General features: G+C 42.2%; 1 protein-coding gene across 2 annotated transcripts in view; it reads left to right on the top strand.

The window, feature by feature from the left end:
• LOC126245316 (solute carrier organic anion transporter family member 74D) overlaps positions 1–17,654 on the top strand; it is a 248,414-nt gene that overhangs the window by 214,133 nt on the left and 16,627 nt on the right. The gene's annotated exons all lie outside the window — the stretch shown is intronic.

Here is a 17,654-nt window from a genome sequence, read left to right as displayed (position 1 = left end):
AAACATGGACTGTGGGTAAACTAGAAAAGAAGACAATCAAAGCATTTGAGATGTGGTGCTACAGAAGAATGCCGAAAATTAGGTGGACTGATAGGGCAAGGAATGAGGGGATACTCTTCAGAATCGGCGGGAGAGGGAATATCTGGAAATCACTGACAAGGAGAGAGGACAGCGTGATAGGACATCTGTTAAGACATCAGGGAATAACTTTGATTTTCCTAGAGGGATCTGTAGAGGGTAAAAACTTTGGAGGAGGACAGACATTGGAATATACCTAGCAAGTAAATACAGGCGTATGTTTCACGTGCTACTCTGACGTGAGAAGGTTGGCACAGGAGAGAAATTCGTGGCGGGCTGCATCAAATTAGTCAAAAGTCTGATTACTCAAAAATAAAGAAAGTAATAGTTTCCAACCCAAACGCCTCCGCGGAGAATACGATACATTATGCAACAAACGTTTCTGATAAAATTGGTTGAAAATATGTGATAATCTACGCTCTCAGGTCGCACCCTAACCACCACCTCGGAAACTGAAACACATACCGAAAAAATAGCGAAATGTTTGTGACCTCATGACTATAGTTTCACTCTTGTTCGTTACTCTCGCAACGAAGAAAGATGTGCTATTAGATCCCAACGTAACCACAATTTTGAAAGTCATGACCTGTTCTGAAGAAACAGCGAAACATTTGCGACAAGCAAGAGTATTCATTTCACTATTGTTCATATCACTCGCAGGAATTGAAGTTGTGCTATTAGGACCGAACCACAGCCTCGGAAATTGTGACAAATTCTGATCTGTTCCATTCCGTTCTACTCTACTGCAGTCCATTCCAATCCATTTCCATTCAATTCGTTTCCAGTTTCTTCCATCCCATCCTGATCTGCTCCTTTCCATTCCCATACATGCCACTCTATACTGATCTCTTTAGAAACATTACACTGGAACACGGTTACAGTGGGAAATGGTTACACTGGGAAATGGTTACACTCGAAAGTGTTGACACTGGAAAATTGCCCCCAGTAGCCGACATCTCGATCCCTTTCCACTGGCTGACACCCCAAGTAGCTGACACCTCAGCAGCAGATACACACACATACATACTGCTAGCTATAGATGTTACAATACAGATTTAAGCTCCATTAGCTTACAGTCACTGTCAAGTTATGACACATACAATGGCAAATTACGGCACGTACACGGTCAGCTAGTTTTCGAATGACAGTTCAATTCTGGAAGCCTATGTTTGTGTGTCAACTACCACTGTCTTGCCTCCTTAGAATTGTAGTTCCCACTACGCGATAACATAAGTCAGCATTATCGGCAGAGGATAACAAACGTTTGTATTTCAATATAGAGTTAACAGTCTAGCATGAAAGTGGGTAGCTGAAAGCACAACAATCCTCATTTCTTGCATTTCTACTGTTCAGTAAACTATTTCATCAAAGTATAATGTACTTTCCATGGTGGAACAACACAAGTTAGCATTAACCAGTAAAAAATGCCGAATGTTTTATATTACATGACAAAGTCGCTATAATGTTGAGCGACTTTCAAAGTGGCGAGCTGAAAGCATGACATTTATTACCTACATGAATGTTTATCGTTACTGTTCACAGCATTTATTACCTACAAGAAAGCTTATTTATATTGTTTAGTAGACTTTTTTCATCAAAGGGCGGTATACTGCACTGTGTGACAGGAGAAGACGATAAATGTTTTCAACTTCCAGATGAACCTTAGCATGAGGGATCATTATCCTGGTTAGTTGACTTTGATATCGATTGTAGAGACGAGTTTTTGATGAATTTAGACACGGGAATAACATCGTTTACTCTGGTAATTCTAATTGGCAAATGCACTTGAAGCTGCAAGTTGGATCACGGTAGCACCCATATGTGTTTTCCAAAGTTAGAGAATCTATTTTTATATATTTTTATGAAGTTAATTCATGGTACAGCGGTCGAACCATACTTACTGACTAACCTATAATTTTTTTGAGTAGTGCCAATAAGCGAGCCACGTGTTTTTTGATGAGTAATACAGACAATTCAGATATGGATATATTTGATTGGAGGGTCCATTGCGCTTGCAAACTGTGGTACAAGAATTGAACTACGGATGTTCACAAATGCTGTTAAATGTACAAGCTTTTATCTGTAGTGCCAATATGCAAGCCACGTGTATTTTTTTTAGTCTTATGCAACAATTACGTTATGACAGTAATATCACATCTGTTTTGTACTCAAAGTCTTACATAGTTTGAGAAATAATATTTTTTTCATTGCAAAGTTCGAATTTGCATTTGCGATTATAAATCTTTTAATATACTTGTATATTGCAAAAAGTAACCTATGTTTGCTTTGGACTCGAAATTGTGAGGTATTTTGATAAATATTTTTTGTGTTAAGATTGTTACCAAACTTTCGTTTTTGTCTTGTCTCACCACCGTCAGTGGCTATGTTTTATCTCTGTCTTCTTCCATCACTGTCTTTATTGTGTTCGTTTTGTGTGTAAAAAAATTTGTGTTTTGATGATATTCATATGTTTGACTAAAACATGCAACGTAAGTGATACGTTGCAATAAAAATCATGTCCAAACCTCTTATTCCTTCCTTCCTCCAATGGTGTTTGGTCAGTTAGCTTGTCTTTTGGCTATGCTGTGTGTTTTTCCATCATGTACTTTGATTAGATTTTTTATATTATTTAGTAGTTTATTATGGGAGATACAATCTACAAATATTTTATAGAGCCTTGGCACCATACGTGTGGTTGGTAAATGTTGCAGCCTTCCTCAAAAGCCAGATTTGTACATAACCTTAACTTAGTGTAGTTGAAATGCAAATGAAAAGCAATATTAGCTTGCCACTTACATCGATTACATTTTTCTGTTGTAGAACGGTATGTATTATCGTCTTCCCCCTAAAATGATGCTTGCTGGGGTGAAGAATTATTGAAAATCTTGTAAAACCAGCAATAACATGTACCTCAAATCGAAATGGCAACGCTCTTTCCACATTTTGGCAGATATTTTGTATATGGATATACCATTTTAACACTTGGCATACGTATTGTGTGTGTTACTGTCAGATTTTTTGACAAGCTGTCGAATTAATATTGAAATAAACATTCGTTGCTGACAAAGTTTTCTGGACATTATAGTTGTGTATTAATACTGTGAAATTTGCCAAACTTAGAGAGAAAGTATTGATTACACAAAAGCGAGCAGTAAGAGTAATAGGCAGAATTCATCTGCAGTCGTTCTGTAGGTACATCTTCAAGGAGTTAATCATTTAACTATACAATCGCAGCACATATATTCGCTAATGAAAGTCGTTATGCATAATCCATTGCAATATGAGACCAGTGATGTCGATACCTACAATAATGTACAAAAAAATGACCTTTGTTACTGATTGTTATAGCTGTCAGTGGCTCAGAAAAGAGATCATTATACAGCAACAAAAATTTTTGATTATTTGCCCAATAACGTAAAGTGCCTGACAGGAACCAAACCAAGTTTTAAATCTAACCTAAAATCATTTCTACGGGACAACTCCATCTACTGCGTGGACGAATTTCTGATTAAAAACTGGTAGCCTGTAAAAAAATAAAAAAAATTATTTTTGAGTGTTGTTGCATTAGTAGTAATAAAAAAGTTACGTGTTCATTTATGTTAACACCAATCATGTTTACATATGTTGTAAAGAAACTAATTCCACATCATTTCGATAAATAATCATTGAAATGGTCTACAGAACATGTAACTAACAACTGGGCTATCCGCTCCACCTTGGATTTTTTGAATTCTTTGTAATTTACCACCTTGTATCTTTTTAATTTCCCACCAACTCCATCTTGGATTTCACCATCTTGATGCCATCATGCTTTCAAGGTCGTTTGACATCATTGCCCTTGACACATAGCCAATCCACACTGGTCTTGCATTTTTCAATATCACTTAAGTGACAATGTGTACCAGGATTGGAACAGTTGTACTACTTTTGTCGTCTACCAGAACGCAGAAGTAAACAAACGTGAGAATTTCATAAGCACAATATGTCTGCTAGTATAGCTTTGTGTTTCTAACGAGATCATAGGAAATTGCTTCGATGCAAAAAGAACTTCCAAGCGAGGACCGTTAGATGGCGGCCGGCATTGACTGCATCTAGGACGATCTCTTGAGCGCCAATGCTTCGCAGACGGATAGCCGGTCAGGAATTCTGTCACAAAAGCACTTCTGTTACTGGCGCACTAGAAACCGATATAACTTGTGACTGTGCTTACATTAGACACATACATTTAGCATTACGATTTAACTATTGTAGAGTGAGTGACTTCTAACGCTGGACTTAATCACACAGCCCATTAACTTTTGTTAATTGAGGTTGTTTTGACCTAGCTCACATCCGAGTTAATGTTTGAATAAATTTTAAAATTCGAAGTGTTAGTCACTCTAATATAACGATTAACCGATTTTAGCTCTACAGTCTCTATGTGATTTTCAAAACCCAGTCACACCTAGGACGCTATTTTCATATTAAGTTTCTTCACGACAAATTCAACATCAAGACTAAGCAACTAACTCTATGAATTTATTCGCACACTCATCAGCTTCTGATTCTATTTTTTCTGTAGTACATTTCAACTTTTTAAACATGTCGTACAGCTTTCCAGATTTGTTAACACTTATCTTCGCTTTGAAGCTAACCACTTCTTTAAAACTGTTTAATTCTATCGAAATTTGCGTTTATGTTACTGCAGTCGTCAACATTTCAATACAATGAACTTTTTTTACCTTTTATTCCTACGATTAAAGATGTTTCTCCAGTCAAGAATGATGCTCGTCCACATTTGTAATAGCCTCTGAGGACCATAATGCGTGTTTTGTTAATCCTCAGTTCCTCAAACAGACGACGAATGATACGAAACGGTATTTTTTTTTTTTTTTGTTACTTTGATGAACCCTAAGTGATATTTGTCCCTCAAATCGTCGGAACCGTAGATAAAAGAAGCTCAAATCAAGAAAACATGTGTGATATACATTCACTGCTGCTGCTGAATTACGAACGTTCTGTTACCCAAACAAATAAACTGTAAACTAGGTATTGTCGCTGATTTAAAAACATATTACAGGCTCGGAAGTAAAGCATACGGAGATCCGAAATAAAAAGAGCTTGTCTGTACTTTCCTGAGGGAAGAAAGTAAATGCGTTCGATGCCGTCAGTGTTGCGTTTTCAAAATCTGGCAGATTTCCAGAGACACCTATTTCTACTCACTAAAAAGTTGACTGAATACCTTTTATTTAATTGAATGTTAATTAACAAACTCTCGCATCTGCTCGCAGAAGCATTCACATACACCTTCACTTGGGTACTTTCTAAATTGGGATCGTCAACTGTTTTTCTGTTTGGCACTATTAATAGAGGAAAAGAGGTAGTCACGGAATACTGTTTTGTTGTTATAAATGGCTCATAGCTATCCAAAATACAGGCTTTTAACAAAGATTTATTGGAAAATTTTCTGTTCTAATTACTTCCATATTTATGTCATTCACAAATAAAAAGAATAACAAACTTTTAGGAAACTTGAAAAAAGAAAAATTGTGGGGACTACAGAATAGCGATTGGGATATGGAGTACTAGAAACGGTATTCGATAAGTGGCAACCAGGACATTTTCATGAGCCAACGTTTTGCACTGGATACATTGTATACATGTTTTCCCCTAAATATCACCGAAAAATTTTGTCCCACAAAATAAGCGCGTTGTATTGCATAATCAACAAGATTATGCTTTCTGACTCCATCTTCATCAGTGAGTGAAGTCTTGCAGCTCCACTATGTCTGAACCACTAGAATCTGGAGTTGCGGCTTTCTTTTCTTTTCCAGCTCCTTTCAGTGACGATTCCCACTTCTTTCTGTAGAGTGAAGAAGTCAAGCAATGTGCTGAACCGTTGGAATTCCCGTCCTGATAGATAACTCCCTTCACTCTGTAACCAATAAAAATTCAAATATATCACCTAATGCCACACGAAAGCTTTAAAAGAGGAACTTAATAAATTAATATGTAATACTCTTCTGAAGAGCAAATAAAGGTTTCAAGTCTGTAAAAATTTCGAATCCTGTCAGTATGAATTATCAGATCTCGCAGATACACATGAAACTCTAACAACCATCAGTCAAGATACATCAATATAGTCTCCGAGGAGTTAGTTTAACTGTCACCAGCAGATTTCATCACAAAAATTAGTCATATACCCCGGCTCCCTACCTATTCCATAACCACAACCTTTTCTCTAGATGAAACTAATCTTTCAGGAAGATCAAATTATGCATTGAATAGAACATAATCATTTTATAGTTGTAATTTGAGTTGAAAATATTTTGCAAGCTTCAAGTGTTTTTGTATGCAAAAGGTTGTCCTCAAAAGTTAAGCTGAAGCTGAAAAGACACCGGCAGCCATCAGCTGATGATGCTAACTGGATATCTTTTCAATCTAGGCTTCCAGATTTTAGGAAAATTTGACACAGGTGTGAAATAGAACTGAAAGCTAAATTCCTGTTGCTTTCGAATGAACAGCTGGACGAAGCCAATGTAGACTCGTTGGAATTTTCCCTGTCATTATGGGCTACTTTCATTTCTTCAAAAACATAATCCACACGCGCACAGAGTACAGTACCCACAGCTACACCATCGATGGTAACTGATCTCACTTCAAGTCCAGCAATGTTTCTTCTGAGTAATCCCCATGCTGAATTATATAATACTCTGTGAAAATGAGCAGATGTAGAAATCAGGTTACCTTCCATTCAGAAAGCTGTTGCACTTAGCGACTCTTATATTGACTTGAGTATTCAATGAACTGTGGATGTAGGCCGAACAACAGGGAATTACATGCACTGAGCGAAAATAATAGTGCATTAAGAATGGCTAGCTTCTATTCAAAATCTAGATCTGCACAATAAAATTTTAAAAAAATTTAGAAAGGACGACTGATCGCTGCAGACTATAATTTACAAGCTGTAGAAATTCCATCTCAGCCTTATCAGTCTGTAAATATTACTTATGTATGTACGTACGTATCACACTGAACAAAGTACCATACCACGTGGTGTTACAAAAAAAAAATTGTGTTGTCTAACGTCATTCACACAGTTCCGTCATCTTAACATACTGCAATGAGTAGGTTCTCAGAAGGAGAAGCAACAGGAAGAAAATTTGTATCCTGCTTTCTCAAAGTAGCTGATAGTATGTTCTTAAGCAAAAAAAGTAAACAATGCAACATGAAGGAGTTATCCGAATTGAAGAAAATCGGTAGATGTGCCGTACATGTACAGGCAAATGATGACAATTTCAGAAAAATTTGATGATTTATTCAAGAGAGAGCTTCACAAATTGAGCAAGTCAATAACTCACTGGTGAACGTCTGACCCTTATGCAAGCAGTTATTCCGCTTCGCACTGATTAATCCCTTGGGGATTTCGTGCCAAATTCTGTCCAATCAGTGCGTTAGATCGACGAAATCCGGAGGTGGCCCAGCCCATAATGCTCCAAACGTTCTCAATTAGACAGAGATCCAGCGACCTTGCCGGCCAAGGTAGGGTTTGTCAAGCATGAACACTTGAAACTCTCATCGTATGCGGGCGGGCATCATCTTCCTGAAATGTAAGTCCGAAATGACTTGCCACGAATGGCAACAAAACGGGGCATAGAATATCGTCGACGTACCGCTGTACGGTAAGGGTACCGTGGATGACAACCAAATCGGCCCTGCTATGAAAAGAAATGTCATTCCAGACCATCACTGCTGGCTGTCGGGCCCTATGGCGAGCGATTATCAGGTTGGTATCCCACTGCTGTTCGGAGCGTCTCCAGAGACGTCTTCGCTGGTCATCAGGACCTATCTCGAAGCGGAAACCATTACTGGAAACAATTCCAGCCAATAAAAGTCCAGGCCGAATGTGCCCCTCACCACCGTAAACGTGTATGGGGGGGTTCCTTGAGTGCCTCCTATTAATGGTGCTTGTGGTCACTGAAGTACCAGTTTCACGTGGAATCGATGATAATGATAAATCCGGGGCCTGTCTGATGATTGCTCGGGCCTTAGATTCTTTGTCCCTCTAGGTCGACCACTTCCTTCTTGATGTTGTGCTCGACAGCGGTTCACCCATTCCCGCCAAAATCGTCGATCAGCGTCGTCTCTCCAATTCAAATGTCGAGCGACTCGCCGATTACCCCAACTGGCTTCTTTGAGCTCATCGACAGGTCCTCTCTCAAATGCGCACATCTGCGTGCATTGGTTCAAATGGTTCTGAGCACCATGGGACTTAACTGCAGAGGTCATCAGTCCCCCAGAACTTAGAACTACTTAAACCTAACGAACCTAAGGACATCACACACATCCATGCCCGAGGCAGGATTCGAACCTGAAGCACCTAGAACCGCTCGGCCACCCCGGCTCTGCGTGTATTATACACACCCCTGTCTGCGAAACAGAGCTGCTGCCCAGTTGTCCACGAGGAATGAAATTCGCAAAGACTTTGTACCTGGTACTGACACGTCCCCAGTTTACTATCTTCGCCAACTGCGCGATGAAACTGCGCTGGAGTGTCACACATTTTTCCATCGGTCGCCAAAGTTCACAGTTTTGCATTTCGGTCGATACGTGAATCAGTATCATTTTGTGACGGATTTGCATAGCTCCGTCGTGGTGCAAGCTTTTTTTTTTTTTTTTTTTTTTTGTCAGAGTGTAGTTGCTCCAAAGATTGGAAACTGTCCGGACTCATCCTGTACAATTTGTGGAATTTGTATTCTTTCTTGGACAGCTCGCGAGAAACCACAGCTCAACAATGTTTCACATTTATAGCATTTCACTGATGCTCCCAGTACTTACCTTTCTTTTTCAGTATCTTGAGCGTTAAATAATAATAAGCCATAACAACATCCTCTCAGAAGAGTTCACGATTGCAACCGAAACTTAAACAGAAATGTGATTCGTGTTGTCTTGTTGCCTGTCGTATGGCGAGCCGCATTGCACATCTTGACGCATATCCCTCTTCTCAGTGGGAACACAAGTGTCGCACCGACAAACATCGCATGGCAGACCTCTTTTTCAAGATGTCGTGCTGCATACCATATCGTCTAAGGGTGATCCGAGCCTTAAATACAGCTGCAACAGGTTTTGTAAATATCATGAGTATATTTACTGAAGACAGTGGAATGGATCTGCTACTCCAGGAATATGGAACGAATAAATGAAAGATTATAACGTAATAGACAATAAAATCGGTGCAGTGACTTATTTAAGAATAAGGTCAATTTTTAGTTTCTGTATAAACTTTTTCAACAACAACTGCGTCCTAATTTGTTCGTTTAGGAACTTTAAGCTGTAAACATAAGCTCTAAAAAAAATAAACGATTCCTTGCATTACAAAATAATTGTTTGTTGGGTTAGAGTGTGTCTGTTTCTGGACTGGAACACTGTCCAGTTCATAATGGCTCGATGTACTCATTGGCAATGGACGAGGAATTTACTATATATGTTCTCTTGTGCTCCTCTGAAAAAGGTGTACGACGTCTGATACGAAGTAAGATAGGCTTGTGCTGCAAAATTTTCTTATTAAATATGTTCATTAGGTTGTGGTCACTTTCAGAATTGGACCCATTTGAGTCCGCAAATTCGACATTCATTCCTTTCAATGGTCAGTACGTTTACGGATACGGTTTTACACCAGGCTGTGCTGGAGGATTTGCCGTCCGATGAAGGTCTAGACTATGTCTATGTCTATAGCAAAGTTCTGATCCATTGCGGCTGAAGCTATAAAACAGAATGAATTTTATTGTAGTGCAAGAGCACAGTCAAGGACGAAAAGCAGTCGCACAGTGGTAGTCTTAAGCTCTGACAAATAATTCGTCAGTAATGTGATCAATCTCGTTTCTTCCTTGTATCATTCCATAATATACTGATTTATTTATGTTGATAGTTGCATCCTAGTCTGTGTTACAATCGAGGAGTGTAAGTTCAGTGGTCGTTATAAAGTAAATATTTGGTCATACAAAAAGACGAACGAGTGTAATGCTCGTTCTTTTCTCCAAATTCTTAATATAACTGATCATTCAGTTTGGCCACTGTGCAGAACGATAACACCATCACAGTGAGAACAACGAGCTGAGGTTTGCACGAGGTTATGTTTATTAATAGTGGGTCGCCTAACTGGGTCGCCTAACCTTGGAAAGCCAAGGGGCTTGCCGCAGTGGTGGCACCAGTCGCCGTCTGAACACGGAAGTTAAGCGCTGTCGGGCTTGGCTAACATTTGGATGGGTGACCATCCAGGTCTGACGAGAGCTGTTGGCAAATGGGGTGCACTCAGCCCTTGTGAAGTCAATGGAGGAAGTACGTCAATGAGAAGCAGCTACTTCGTTCACGAAAACTGACGGTGGCCAGGAGAGCAGTGTGCTGACCACATGTCCCTCCATCCCCGCATCCAATGACATTACCGGTTGAGTATGACATGGCGGTCGAACGGTACCGTTGGGGCTTCCGAGGTCTGTTCGGACGGAGCAGAGCTCAACCATGGAAAATTTTTAGGACAACCTAAGAGGTCTTGAAATCTAAGCCAAGACTAAGATTAACAGACATTTATATGCTCTCATGACTGACAAAAATCACAATAAAAATTACTGGAGAACGTAATTCTCTAAAACTGAAATCAAATTATAAAATGACACTAACACTGTACAGAGGTGCCAGAAAGTATGGAAGATTGTTTGGAGAAAGTGTAACAGGACCTGTTTATCTGGACAATTCGCAAAATAAACTTAACAATAAAACACTCCACAAATTATAACTAAATTAAGCATTACAAGTTGCATGGCAAGGTAAACAAGTAGCGAGCTGCTAAGAGAATGGCCATCTTCCTCACACCAAGCGCAATAGTGAGGGAACTGAAGTCGCTTGGGTAAACCAAATTTGGAGCGAAAGCAACGGACGTTTCCACACTCGTGGTGTGACGTCTCAGTGTCTCGTCCTTTGATGTCCAAACAGAATGAGCAAAACTGTCATGGGGAACAATTCTCTGAAGATGGCAATGGTGGCGCGGTGCCTTCTGTTAAGGGCTAGGCCAGGTACCAGCTCTGCCGAAAAAAGCATGAAGCGCTGACTGCCTCTTACCGAAAAAGCGGACCCAGAGACCACACGGAGAGCACCTTACCAGTGAGAAAAACGCAAAGCTTTCTTCATAGAAAATGCGCCCAGCACACACTAAATAAATCAATATCACGTAGCGATATGTGACAGCGAAATGTTTCATTACTGTCACAATGTACTAAACGTTGTTGTGGTCTTCAGTCCAGAGACTGGTTTGATGCAGCTCTCCATGCTACTCTATCCCGTGCAAGCTTCTTCATCTCCCAGTACCCACTGTAACCTACATCCTCCTCAATCTGTTTAGTGTACTCTTCCCTTGGTCTCCGTCTACGATTTTTTCCCTCCACGTTGCCGCCCAATACTAAATTGGTGATCACTTGATGCTTCAGAATATGCCCTCCCAACCGGTCCCTTCTTATTGCCAAGTTGTGCCACAAGCTCCTCTTTTCCCCAGTTCTGTTCAATACCTCCTCATTGGTTATGTGATCTACCCACCTAATCTTCAGCATTCTTCTGTAGCACCACATTTCGAACGCTTCTATTCTCTTCGTGTCCAAACTATTTATCGTCCATGTTTCACTTCCATACATGGCTAAACTCAATACAAGTACTTTCAGAAACGACTTCCTGACACTTAAATGTATACTCGATGTTAGCAAATTTCTCTTCTTCAGAAACGCTTTCCTTGCCATTGCCAGTCTACATTTTATATCCTCTCAACTTCGACCATCATCAGTTATTTTGCTCCCCAAATACACTCCTGGAAATTGAAATAAGAACACCGTGAATTCATTGTCCCAGGAAGGGGAAACTTTATTGACACATTCCTGGGGTCAGATACATCACATGATCACACTGACAGAACCACAGGCACATAGACACAGGCAACAGAGCATGCACAATGTCGGCACTAGTACAGTGTATATCCACCTTTCGCAGCAATGCAGGCTGCTATTCTCCCATGGAGACGATCGTAGAGATGCTGGATGTAGTCCTGTGGAACGGCTTGCCATGCCATTTCCACCTGGCGCCTCAGTTGGACCAGCGTTCGTGCTGGACGTGCAGACCGCGTGAGACGACGCTTCATCCAGTCCCAAACATGCTCAATGGGGGACAGATCCGGAGATCTTGCTGGCCAGGGTAGTTGACTTACACCTTCTAGAGCACGTTGGGTGGCACTGGATACATGCGGACGTGCATTGTTCTGTTGGAACAGCAAGTTCCCTTGCCGGTCTAGGAATGGTAGAACGATGGGTTCGATGACGGTTTGGATGTACCGTGCGCTATTCAGTGTCCCCTCGACGATCACCAGTGGTGTACGGCCAGTGTAGGAGATCGCTCCACACACCATGATGCCGGGTGTTGGCCCTGTGTGCCTCGGTCGTATGCAGTCCTGATTGTGGCGCTCACCTGCACGGCGCCAAACACGCATACGACCATCATTGGCACCAAGGCAGAAGCGACTCTCATCGCTGAAGACGACACGTCTCCATTCGTCCCTCCATTCACGCCTGTCGCGACACCACTGGAGGCGGGCTGCACGATGTTGGGGCGTGAGCGGAAGACAGCCTAACGGTGTGCGGGACCGTAGCCCAGCTTCATGGAGACGGTTGCGAATGGTCCTCGCCGATACCCCAGGAGCAACAGTGTCCCTAATTTGCTGGGAAGTGGCGGTGCGGTCCCCTACGGCACTGCGTAGGATCCTACGGTCTTGGCGTGCATCCGTGCGTCGCTGCGGTCCGGTCCCAGGTCGACGGGCACGTGCACCTTCCGCCGACCACTGGTGACAACATCGATGTACTCTGGAGACCTCACGCCCCACGTGTTGAGCAATTCGGTGGTACGTCCACACGGCCTCCCGCATGCCCACTATACGCCCTCGCTCAAAGTCCGTCAACTGCACATACGGTTCACGTCCACGCTGTCGCGGCATGCTACCAGTGTTAAAGACTGCGATGGAGCTCCGTATGCCACGGCAAACTGGCTGACACTGACTGCGGCGGTGCACAAATGCTGCGCAGCTAGCGCCATTCGACGGCCAACACCGCGGGTCCTGGTGTGTCCGCTGTGCCGTGCGTGTGATCATTGCTTGTACAGCCCTCTCGCAGTGTCCGGAGCAAGTATGGTGGGTCTGACACACCGGTGTCAATGTGTTCTTTTTTCCATTTCCAGGAGTGTAGAATAACTCCTTTACTAATTTAAGTGTCTCATTTTCTAATCTAATTCCGGCAGCATCGCCCGACTTAATTCGACTACATTCCATTATCCTCGTTTTGCTTTTGTTGATGTTCATCTTATATCCTCCTTTCAAGACATTGTCCAATCCGTTCAACTGCTCTTCCAGGTCCTTTGCTGTCTCTGACAGAATTACAATGTCATTGGTGAACCTCAATGTTTTTATTTCTTCTCCATGGATTTTAATACCTACTCAAAATTTTTCTTTTGTTTCCTTTACTGCTTGTTCAATATACAGATTGAATAACATCGGGGATAGGCTACAACCCTGTCTCAGTCCCTACCCAACCACTGCTTCCCTTTGATGCCCCTCGACTCTTATAACTGCCATCTGGTTTCTGTACAAATTGTGAATAGCCTTTCGCTCCCTGTGTTTTACCCCTGCCACCTTCAGAATTTTGAAAGAAAGTATCCCACTCAATATTGTCAAAAGCTTTCTCTAAGTCTACAAATGTTAGAAACGTAGGTTTGCCTTTCCTTAATCTGTTTTCTAAGGTATGTCGTAAGGTCAGTATTGCCTCACGTGTTCCAACATATCTGCGGAATCCAAACTGACCTTCCCCGAGGTCGGCTTCTACCAGTTTTTCCATTCGTCTGTAAAGAATTCGTGTTAGTATTTTGCAGCCGTGGCTTATTATACTGATAGTTCGGTAATTTTCACATCTGTCAACACCTGCTTTCTTTGGGATTGGAATTATTACATTCTTCTTGAAGTCGGAGGGAATATCGCCTGTCTCATACATCTTGCCCACCAGATGGTAGAGTTTTGTTAGGACTGGCTCTCCCAAGGCCATCAGTAGTTCTAATGGAATGTTGTCTACTCCCGAGGCCTTGTTTCGACTTAGATCTTTCTGTGCTCTGTCAAACTCTTCACGCAGTATCATATCTCCCATTTCATCTTCATCTACATTCTCTTCCATTTCTGTAATATTGTCCTCAAGAACATCGCGCTTGTATAGACCCTCTATATACTCCTTCCACCTTTCTGCTTTCCCTTCTTTGCTTAGAACTGGGTTTCCATCTGAGCTCCTGATATTCAAGCAAGTGGTTCTCTTTTCTCCAAAGGTCTCTTTAATTTTCCTGTTGGCAGTATCTATCTTACCCTTAGTGATATGTGCCTCTACAGCCTTACATTTGGTCTCTAGCCATCCCTGCTTAGCCATTTTGCACTTCCTGTCGATCTCATTTTTGAGACGTTTGTATTCCTTGTTGCCTGCTTCATTTACTGCATTTTTGTATTTTCTCCTTTCATCAATTAAATTCAATATCTCTTCTGTTACCCAAGGATTTCTACTAGCCCTACCTCTGCTACCTTGTCTCAAAGCTACCCATTCTTCTTCTACTGTATTTCTTTCCCCATTTTTGTCAATCGTTCCCTAATGCTCTCCCTGAAGCTCTCTACAACCTCTGGTTCTTTCAGTTTATCCAGGTCCCATCTCCTCAATTTCCCACCTGTTTGCAATTTCTTCGGTTTAAACTACAGTTCATAACCAATAGATTGTGGTCAGAGTCCACATCTGCCCCTGGAAATGTCCTACATTTTAAAACCTGGTTCCTCAATCTTTGTCTTACCATTATGAAATCCATCTGATACCTTCTAGTATCTCCAGGCTTCTTCCATGTATACAACCTTCTTTTATGATTCGTGAACCAAGTGTTAACTACGATTAAGTTATGCTTTGTGCAAAGTTCTACCAGGCGGCTTCCTCTTTCATTCCTTCCCCATCATCCATATTCACCTACTACGTTTCCGTCTCTTCCTTTTCCTACTGTCGAGTTCCAGTCACCCATGAGTATTAACTTTTCTTCTCCCTTCACTATCTGAATAATTTCTTTTATCTCATCATACATTTCATCAATCTCTTCGTCATCTGCGGACCTAGTTGGCATATTAACTTGTACTACTGTAGTAGGTGTGGGCTCCGTATCTATCTTGGTCACAATAATGCGTTCGCTGTGCTGTTTGTAGCAGCTTACCCGCATTCCTATTTTCCTATTCATTCCTATTCATTCCTATTTTCCTATTCATTATTAAACCTACTCCTGTATTACCCCTATTTGATTTTTTTATTTATAACCCTGTGTTCACCTGACCAAAAGTCTTGTTCCTCCTGCCACCGAACGTCACTAATTCCCACTACATCTAACTTTAACCTATCCACTTTCCTACTTAAATTTTCTAACCTTACTGCCCGATTAAGGGATCTGACATTCCACGCTCCGATCCGTAGAACGCCAGTTTCCTTTCTCCTGATAACGTCGCCGGCCGAAGTGGCCGTGCGGTTAAAGGCGCTGCAGTCTGGAACCGCAAGACCGCTACTGTCGCAGGTTCGAATCCTGCCTCGGGCATGGATGTTTGTGATGTCCTTAGGTTAGTTCGGTTTAACTAGTTCTAAGTTCAAGGGGACTAATGACCTCAGCAGTTGAGTCCCATAGTGCTCAGAGCCATTTGAACCATTTTTGAACCTGATAACGTCCTCACGAATAGTCCCCACCCGGAGATCCGAATGGGGGGACTATTTTACCTCTGGAATATTTTACTCAAGAGGACGCCATCACCATTAATCCATAGAGTAAAGCTGCATACCTTCGGGAAAAAATTACGGCAGTAGTTTCCCCTTGCTTTCAGCCGTTCGCTGTACCAGCACAGCAAGGCTGTTTTGGTAAGTGTTTCAAGGCCAGATCAGTCAATCATCCAGACTGTTGCCCCTGTAACTACTGAAAAGGCTGCTGCCTCTCTTCAGGAACCACACGTTTGTCTGGCCTCTCAACAGATACCCCTCCGTTGTGGTTGCACCTATGGTACGGCCATCTGTATCGCTGAGGCACGCAAGCCCCCCACCAACGGCAAGGTCCATGGTTCATGGGGGGAGGATGTACTAAATATTACAACTGAAACGTTGCTTTTGCCTCATCCTGAGAGCTTCAGTGGTGTCGCGAGATGTATCAGTCGCAGCTGGGGCCAGAGTCTACGTACTTCCTAGAGACGTGAGACGTGTGAGACAATATCCGCGCGCAGATTTACTGAGATACCTTTATTGACAGGTCTGGACGAATCCTCAGTACTGTTACACTATTAAATCAGTCTAAATAGGGGTCACCAAATAACCTCCTCATAAACAAAACAGGATAGCATTCTAGAGACAAAATGGATGGGCACACACATAAACACGAGTCTTCTAGTTTCTACTGAAAAGAATGGAATTTATTGTCTTTTATTTGACCTCAACAAGTCCAGCTCACTCAGTCAAGGACAACCCTTCTACCTAATGGCTCCACGCTCTGCATGGCCTCTGCCTAACCAGCATTCACGAAATTGCAACAAGCGCCCAGCAGGCCTGCAAATCTGATTCGACACCTGCACAGTGGAACGCACTGGCGAACTTTTTCAAAAACTCCCACAGCACAGAACTCAGTGTGTCGTCTTTTGATGTCCAAACTGAATGGGCAAAATTGTCACGCGGAAAAATTCTATGAAGATGGAGCACGCCTTCTGTTCAGGGCTAGCCGAGGCGCCAGCTCTGCCGAAAAAAGTATGAAGGGGGCCACAACCTCAATTCCGCGAAAATTTTCCAGCTCCCACGGGACGTTAACCCTTCCTAATGAAATTCACTGACTGTCTCTTACCGAAAAAGCGGACCCAAAGACCACACTGGGAGAACACCTTACCAGTGAGAAAAACGCAAATCTTTCTTCATAGCAAATGCGCTCAGCACACTCTAAATAAATCAATATCACGTAGCGAGGGACAGCAAGTAGATACACTCAACGATCCCACGTCTTGCTCCTCATGCCCAGAAGCTGTCAGCCAACTTTCCACTTCGAGATCAAAAATCAATCCACGAAATTGTTTTAATATCTACAACTTCCAGCCAGTCAGCCTACAGGGCAGACTGTAGGCACCTTCGTTGGCCCTTTCCTTCTCCTGAAAACAGAACAACTGCAGAAGACGTTGCTCACTACCAGTGCTTTTCATAAGTTTCTTTCCAGGAGGTGCTGAACAGCGCTGCCCGTCATGGAAAGTCACAAGCCCGTAAGTCACTCTACTAGACTCCGACCACAACCCATTTAGGACAGCAGATAGCCTGACCCATCATCTCGAGGGGCTGGACAAGGCTTCCTCCCCGCAGATACCGAAAACCAGCACAAGAGTCCACGATAGCCAAAGGATAAATCAACGATATGACCTGTAAAGACATGTTGCACATGGAGTAAATGTGTCTTGAGGTCTCCTACCCTTCATTTTAATCACAACCAAAGGCATATCCTAA

The sequence above is a fragment of the Schistocerca nitens genome, chromosome 1, assembly GCF_023898315.1.
Source record: "Schistocerca nitens isolate TAMUIC-IGC-003100 chromosome 1, iqSchNite1.1, whole genome shotgun sequence".
In the NCBI taxonomy this organism is placed as follows: Eukaryota; Metazoa; Arthropoda; class Insecta; order Orthoptera; family Acrididae; genus Schistocerca; species Schistocerca nitens.
This window is presented reverse-complemented; position numbering and strand designations above follow the sequence as displayed.